Source organism: Heterocephalus glaber, unplaced genomic scaffold (genome assembly GCF_053883595.1).
Source record: "Heterocephalus glaber isolate CG9 unplaced genomic scaffold, H.glaber_assembly_v1.0 deba00001538, whole genome shotgun sequence".
Taxonomy (NCBI): Eukaryota; Metazoa; Chordata; class Mammalia; order Rodentia; family Bathyergidae; genus Heterocephalus; species Heterocephalus glaber.
In genome coordinates, this window is record NW_028258333.1 from 28,203,149 (window position 1) to 28,211,460 (window position 8,312).

The 8,312-nt window shown below is 36.2% G+C and overlaps 1 pseudogene across 1 annotated transcript; it reads right to left on the minus strand.

The window, feature by feature from the left end:
* Positions 1-355: 355 nt before the first annotated feature.
* On the minus strand, positions 356-4,667 carry LOC110350097 (histone deacetylase complex subunit SAP18 pseudogene; annotated as a pseudogene). Its single transcript, XR_015442256.1, has 2 exons — positions 4,345-4,667; positions 356-3,365 (listed from the first exon to the last, which is right to left on the minus strand). The product of XR_015442256.1 is annotated as a histone deacetylase complex subunit SAP18 pseudogene (transcript).
* Between the last annotated feature and the right edge of the window lie 3,645 nt (positions 4,668-8,312).

Below are 8,312 nucleotides of genomic sequence, written 5' to 3' on the forward strand. Positions count from 1 at the left end.
ATTTATCACTTTCTTATTGATCTCTTTTGTTTCTTTCATTTCCATTTTTTGAATGTTTCAATTCTTCCTTATATCCTTTATTATATTCTCAGTTTAAGCTTTTCTTTCTTGGATGTTTTCAAATTTAATCTCCATTTCTGAGATTTTTATTTTTTTTTATTGTTTCAGAGTTCAATTAATTCTTATTTCACATTATCTTGATTTTGTGGTTCATTTCTATTTTGAGCTTATATATATATTCTTTGAGTTTTTTTTTTTTTTACAACTTCCAATGTTTAAGGATATTTAATTTAGATCGTTGTATTTTGTTACATGCTTTCATGCTTTGTGGTGTTTTGGAATAACTTTCCTCATCTGAAATGTTTGCTTTTCTTTTTTTTCTTTCTTTCTTTTTTTTTTTTTTTTTACTATTTTCAGTTACAGTAACTTTGTGTAGATGCCGTCTTTTACTTTCTACTAATTTTAGAAGGTGTTATATTTTCCTAGGCCACAAAATGTGTAGAAAAGAATGAGTTTGATGGGTTACTTGATTTCTTAGCTCACGAGTGCCCTCTTCTGTTTGCATGAAGATGCACACGTTCTTTAATTAAGGTCAACAGCTAGGATAATAACTGATGTGTCTTCTGTTTCAATTTCCCTTTGTCTCTGTAGGACTCTCAATTTCTATCATTATTTATTTCTTCCCCTTTACTTAAAAAACCCAAAGGGACCCTTTCCCTTTCAAGTTCTTCCTACCTTTCCGGAAACACAGGTGCAACTCTCAATTCTGGTTGCATTCACTTTCAGGGCTTCATTTCAGTTTTCCACAGCCAGAACTCATTCAAGTGTCAGGTTTATTCTCAGCATCTCTGCTACCAAGGTGAAGTTCATCTTTTGGAGCTGATTACTATATGTTGGTATTGCACCCAAGTGCTCATTGATCTCACCTCTCATAGTCGTGCTGTAGACATGGGCTATTGCTAATTTATTCATTTTCAACTGGCATTCAGAGTATATATTGAGATTGTACTTCATGTAGTCTCAGTATCCAATGGGATTCAAAAAATTTTTTTTCTTTTGGACAACTATAATTGAGAAGCAAGTCTTTTTTGAGTTTAAGTTCTTCCTTGTAATTTGTACATATCAAATCTGGTTGTATCTTCTGAGACAACATAGAAGAAATCAAATTTATTCTGTAAAATGGAAGCTGTTTCCTAGCCATAAAGTCTTTTTTGTAGAATAATAATATACAGATCCTTCAACCACTATGCAATGGAGCTTCAAACTACCCATCATTACATCTGATTACTCACTCTCCTTATCAGAGATATCATTTCATCAGGTACATTGGTTTCTATAATGTATTTATCTATGTACGAGGACATTTTAACAATAGAAGGAGGTACCAATAGAAATTCAAAAGTTCACTCTTAGACCAGCTATTTTTCTAAGTCCAAATAAAAGTTTTGTAAATAAATTAAAAATAGGACAAACATGCTTTTATATTTTGCTTTTAACAAAGGACAATCATTAATGGCTTATCTACAAACACAGCAAGTATTTTTCAGACTAGAAGAACAGCTAATATGTCTACATATTTCTAACCAAATAGAGCAAATAAAATATAAAATAGTTCGATTGAATGAGTATGTATGACTCCCTTCATTTGGAGCCAGGGATTACAAAACAAATGCTAATGGAGCAAGTGTACAGCTTTGCTTGTTCTCATTTATGTGGCACTGAGAGGGTAATGTCTTTTTATGTAATGGTGCAATCAAATCCTAGGGTTGCTAAAATTTCAACATAATATAATTAAGGATTTCAAATAGGAAGATGATAGAAGAGTGTGAGGAAATGGGCGAGGAGTGAAAGTTGAGAAGGTAGAGTGACCATCGGACAGTTAAGTATCTTCTTACCAATGTTAGTGGTAGCTACAGGTGAAAATCAAAAATGGCACCGAATGAAGCTAAATGATACATTTTTCCCAATGTGACTCCCTCACTCCTCACTTCTGTATGACCTCATATTTTATTGAACAGCAGAAGAAACCAACCTGTAGCTTTGGGTACAGAGAGACATAAACTTAAACTTAGAGGATAAAGTGTAATAAAAATCTATTAATTTGATAGTCTGAGGCTATAGAAACATTTGATGACAAAACAATGTAAACACCACTACTACTTCCTTCGTAAGTTAGAATAATTAAGAAATTTTTTATATGTGTGCATAACTTTCTAGTTTACCCATTCCTCACATTATCTCATTAAGTGTTTAGAGAAATTGTATGCACAGTGAAAGACTCATCAAGATTAAGTGACTTGTCCATGGACATCCAGGTAGTGACAGAGCTTATGGTGAAATACGCATATTTTGTAGTGACTGGAACACAGTATGTCAGGAAACTTCAACTTAATTTGTCCTCATTTTCAGTACCCTAAAACTTCTAGACTTGTGGTTTTGTAATAGTAGAGGTGGATTAGTAAAAAATGTAAATATGTGCAACACACAAACACATGTCACATACATGTGTATGCACATGTGTATGTTTATGCACATATTCATACACATATTTTGTGTTTCTTAATCATGCTGCTGCCACTAAAATGTAAGCTCTGAGAGGTAAGGAATCAGTTTTATTCATTGCCATACTCTAACATCTGGGCATGTTACTGATAACCTGCTAAATGATCAATAAATGACTAAATAAAAGTACAATGCAGTGGTTTAATAATTACAATTGTTTTGCAAATGATTCTTATGTATATTTGCTGTATTTTTTCCCAGGGGAGGAAAAAAGTGTAAGTTTATTTTACATAGCTGGGTGAAAAATAAATTTGAGAGAGTAAATAAAATTTAATATGGTCTCACATGCCCTGAAGGAAGTGGTGCCCGATTTGGAGGGGTAATCACAATGTCCAGGTAATCACCTACTTGGAACTTCTGTGACTGCAGAGTCATGGGATCATCTGTCCCCTTTCTGCCAGACATGGTGCTGCCAATCTCCTTAACTTGATAGCCAAGCCTTCTAAGATCCATTAAAAACAGTTGTGAAATTGAAGTGTGTACCCTTCTTCCTAGCTCCTGGGTAGACTTGTTTTACTAAACTAGTTAGTTCTTCCAAGGTTGCATCCCTTCTTGTGTAGTTCTGCTCGCTGGACAGGACATTGCCTTGGGAGAACTCATTCTTGAGGCAGTGGTGGTGGCTGTTGTTGGTGTTGAAGACCCGCAGCAGCAGCAGCAGTGAACATATCTTCTCGAGGTCGATTCGCTTCTCTGTCTCCTTCTTAATTTCCTCCTGGGTAATGTGCGACTTGACTAACATCGTCTTCCTTCTGACCGCTAGATGCTCTCCCTGACCTCCGACCCAGGCCATGAGCATCTATTTGCTGTATTTTTAAAAGTAGTCTTTTGTTAGACAAAACTTAGTAGAGAATGTAACCATATAGCTTGTGAAACATAATGCATAGGTAAAGTAAGTGATGCACAAATACAATAAATGATAAAAGAGATAAGTAGCACTCAACATTCATGGAGCATGAAATGGACTCAGCAGTTACTGTATCCTTATACTGGCTATCCATTGTTGACATCCATTCCGACCCTACATGTCCTTGCCTCCTCAGGTAATTGGCAAGTTCTTGGCTAATACTCACTCCTACATCTAATAAAGCAGCAAATGTTGGCTCCAGGTATCTCCTTTCTGTGATTTCCATTTGCTTATCCTCAACTCAGGTCCTTATAATCAGACTGTAGGCTGGGATGGACTATGTGTCAAAAACAGGTCAAAGTAGGGCAAAACCATAAATGAAAATCATGTAACAAAGAATTCAGATATCATGGTATCTTTAGCCTGTATGAATTTTGTGAAAAATCTTTACACAAACTAGTCATTCCTCTTATAACCTACTAAAGTGAGCCCAGAGATCATGTGAAGAGAGGGAAAATTCAAATCACAGATGCCTACTCCAGGAACTACCTCATAGAACCAGTCCAGGGATAGCCTCTATTATCTTTTTATGATTTTTACTTAGCAACCTATAATGAAACTGCCAATTATGACTGTAATACTAGCCTTATATAATAATTGCCACTGCTGCCAATCAGAGCTGCTCAGCTCCTACAAGTATGTAACACACCAATGAGCTTTCTTTCAACATAACTTACATAGATGTGTCTGTCCTAATAAAAGTCCCAAACTTTCCTTTCCTATTTTCCAAAAATACCAGAGGTCACCCTACCCTGCACATGGATGTCCTGAATTTCCTTTCTATTTGTTGTTTATTCCCAAATAAAAATTTTTATTAGAATTCATTTCTTTATATTTGTTTGACTCTGAATAACCCTAGCATAGGTATATTGACCTACCTTGATTCTTTCATCTAACTTCTTCAGCCAACTGTACAATTCCATTGTCTTTTCTTGGTATGTGAGGCCCTCTGATCAGTTATCCACAGGTGAGACTGATGGTGGAATACTTAGAGGCTACTGCAGTGATGACTTGTGTTAAGAGAGGTCTGAGAATATTCAAGTTAAATACCATAATAAAGTCACTTTATTTCCCTTGCCTCCTAATGTGCCCTTCAGAGAAGAAACAGAATGATAGCTGGCAAGAGAGCTATGAAGATACCATGTGTTATGCATCACCCTTCATGTGTCAAGGCTGAACAAAAGCTGAAAAATATAAACTAGAGAACTAGCATTCCAGCTCCAAGGCTCTTAAATTCAAATCTGACATTTCATCCACATGTCAAACAGCCTTTCGAAATACTGAGGTCAGTTGCAGAATATGGTTGAAAGGAAAAGAATTCCAGAGTGATAGCAATCTATCAAGTTCTCTAATATAGAAGCCAAAGATCATTCAGTTCCTACAAGTTATTTCTTCAAATGCTACAATGGAACGAGTTGCCTGAATTTAATTAATTGCTTCTCATTTTAAAACTTAATTTTGCTTTAATTGACTCAAACATAATGGAGAACAAAATTGCTTGATTTAAAAAAATCATTGAAGGACTATTTAAAACATGTACTATTAAAAGGTACTATTTAAAATATGGTCCATTTTTAATATTTTGAAGAAAAAAGGCTTCATGAATGCTGTTACTAATATTTGTTTTTAAATAAGAGAGAAGCAACAGAATAATTTATATTATACGATTTCCTTTTTCCTTCTATTTCATTGACTTGGAATATGTTATGTGAATTTCAAATGAAGATGTTCTGCTACCAGAGCTGTGTCACCACTATCCTCAAAACAGCAACCCATGAGACTAGCACTGAATCATATAATCATAATGCATCACCCACATCTGGCCAATCCCTCTAGTCTGAATTTTCAGTAAAAGGATTTACAGCTATTTGAACACCAGCTGGTGGCCTGTTCTTCAAACTGCATATAATAGGATCATTTATAAACCACTCATGTTGCCTTTTGTTACGTTTTTTCAGTGTGCTTCCAAAGAAGGCAGGGTGACTTTTTTATTTAAATCACTTCATGATCATTGATTGTGACAAATACATTTGGCAGAAGTAGATGTTCGAAAGAGAGATATCACAGATTAATTTCAGTTGTTAATTATATTCTTAAATTATATTTCCGGCTGAAATCTAAAACATGGACACTAACAATATAAAATTGATAAATATGTATGTATGTAAATATCAATACAAAGTATGCATGTGTGTGCATGTTTTTGTTTCTTCATTTCTGGAGGAATTCCAGAGTAAGTCAGAAGGCTACATTACCTAGACAAAATAGAGTTTAAAAATTTATAAGATGTTTGTCTTTTAAAAGAGTTTTTAGACATTCTATGTCATTCTTCTCCCAGAGTAAAAGGTGATCACAGGGAATACTGGAATATCTGGTTTTAAAGGTAAATAGTATCAGAGAAGAATTTTGAAAAGTGCCAAAGGAAGTAGTTAAACAGACCTGAATGTATATACAAGGTCAACGTCCTTGCATATGCCTTTTGGGATGTATGTGTATACTTCTGCTTATGGATTGTTTTACTCACTGAGTCCATGCTTACTACTTATGCTATATTCTGAATTAGGTCTCATGCAGGATCTAGAAAGATATGTGAATTAGTCTAAAGGAAAATCAGCATCCCAGTCATTATATACAGTCTACATAGATCTAGAATATTTTAAAAAGCATGCTACAATGATTTCTATTTTGACCCAAGGTGAAGAGAAAATTTGCCAGGGCAAAATTTACCTTCCTATATAAACAACAAAAAACTAAACAAAATACACTAGTTTTCAAGATATCAAACATCAGATGATGATGAAGTGTAGTGATACCCTGAGATATGTGAAATAAATGAGATGAGACGTATGTTTGCCCCAGTTATGATGCCACAGTGAAGGGAGATAGAACCCAGACAAAGCCTCATGGTATCCCTGAGTTAAGATGAAGCTGTGAATCTGAGAAGGCCAAGGAATCGGAATTCATAGGGCAGAGTATCACAGAAGATTGGGACAAGAGGAAGAGGAGGGGAAGAGGAAGAGCAGAAAGAGGAGGAAGATCAGGAAGAAGAGGAATGTTGATTTTTGCATCCTGCAACTTTACTGAATTCACTGATGAACTGTATTTTGATGGAATCTTTAGAGTTCTTTCTATATATTATCAGCACAGTGTACAGTGGTGGTTAGGGATTCGGGGGTCTTTGGAGGATGGTGGCTGCTAATGTTTACCAAGTCTTTGTTTCTCTTAATAGGAAAGTTGTGGTTTGAGGGAATGCCTGTGGGCCTGGTTGTGGTGGTGGCAGCATGGTGTCTGATGGGTGATGCCGTCAGAGAAACCAGTGAACCACGGTCTGGAGTACAGGCACATGTGGAGGAACTGTGGCTTTGGGAATTGGGGTGCTGATGTCACTGGTGCCCAAAGTTCAGGTATCATGATGCTCCATCAATAATAGAATGTGAAGCATGGATGCTTGTGAAGCAGCTGGAAAGCTAAGTATGGGAACACAGTTTCAGAGAGTATGGGTGGCTCTGGGGTTGAGACTTAGCAGGGCCAGGCTCTCTATGGTAGTTGAGCCAATCCTTGGACCTCAGAAAGCAGTGGAGAGAGCTTTGGTGACTGACATGTGAGTCAGTTCAGTGCAGCCACAGAGCCATTGTCTGGAACACAGGCACCCCCAGGGCAGCTGTGGCTCAGGCACCAGGACACTTTCAGAGTCGGGAGAAGTGGCAGCCTCTTGAGTGTTGGAAGAGGGTGCAGCTGCATCTCCCTTTCTGCTGTTCCCTGAGAAGAATGGCTGTTGGTTATCTCAGTGGTAAAAGATGCCAGTACCCTCTTCAGAGCAAGTGTTTGGAGGCTATGGTAGTTTGCCATGTGCTGATTCCGATAGTCTCTGTCTTTCTTCTTTGTTCTTGGCCCTCTCCTGGCATCTCAGGTATGCTTTTCCTAACAGCAATCTTTTTTGTGTAGATAAGCACTTTTTTTGTTGTTGTTTTATTGTTTTGTCAATTCTGTAATGCACCCTTAAATCCTCTCTGGGCCATTTTGATTTCAAGATAGCTTTCTATATTATTTGTGGGGGATTTTTGTTTTTTGAAGGTGGGAGGAATAAAGACTGGTGTCTCCAAGGCTGCCTTTTAAAAATTTTTGTTTGTATTAGCACATGTTTGCAGTACATAATGATTAGATTCATCATGAAGAGTTGGTATATGTGTATAACACATCTTAGTGTTTTTATGCCCCCTGTCTCTCCCCTCACACCCCACACATCTTCATATCCTCTTCCCTTTCCCATTTGCAAAAGATCTATCTCTCTGTTTTCTATTATCTTTTATTTTGCCTGTGATTTATTTCTACTTTGGGTTTCTCATCTGAGAGAAACCATGCAGTATTGGGTCTGATTCACTTTACTTAACATTGTGGTCTCAAGGTACATTGGTTTTCCTACAAATGATTAAAATTTATCCTTCTTTGCAGCATAGTAATATTACATTGTATATAAATACCATATTTTCTTTATCCATTCTTCTGTTGATAGACATATAGGCCACTTCCAAGATATAGATATTATGAATGGTCCTGCTATAAACATGGATATGCATATATCACTGAATATAATGTCTTTAACTCTTTCAAGAAGATACCTGAAGGGAGAATAGCTGGGTCAAATGGAATTTCTAGTTTTAGTTTTTTGAGGAAATCTCCATACTTATTTCCATAATGGTTGTTCTAGTTTACACTCCCACCAACAATGTAGAGGGTGCCTTTTCTCTCAAAGCCTTGCAAAAATTTGTTATTATTTGATTTATTGATGATAAAAATTATTTCTGTAGTAACATAAAACTCAGTGTTGTTTTAATTTGAATTTCTC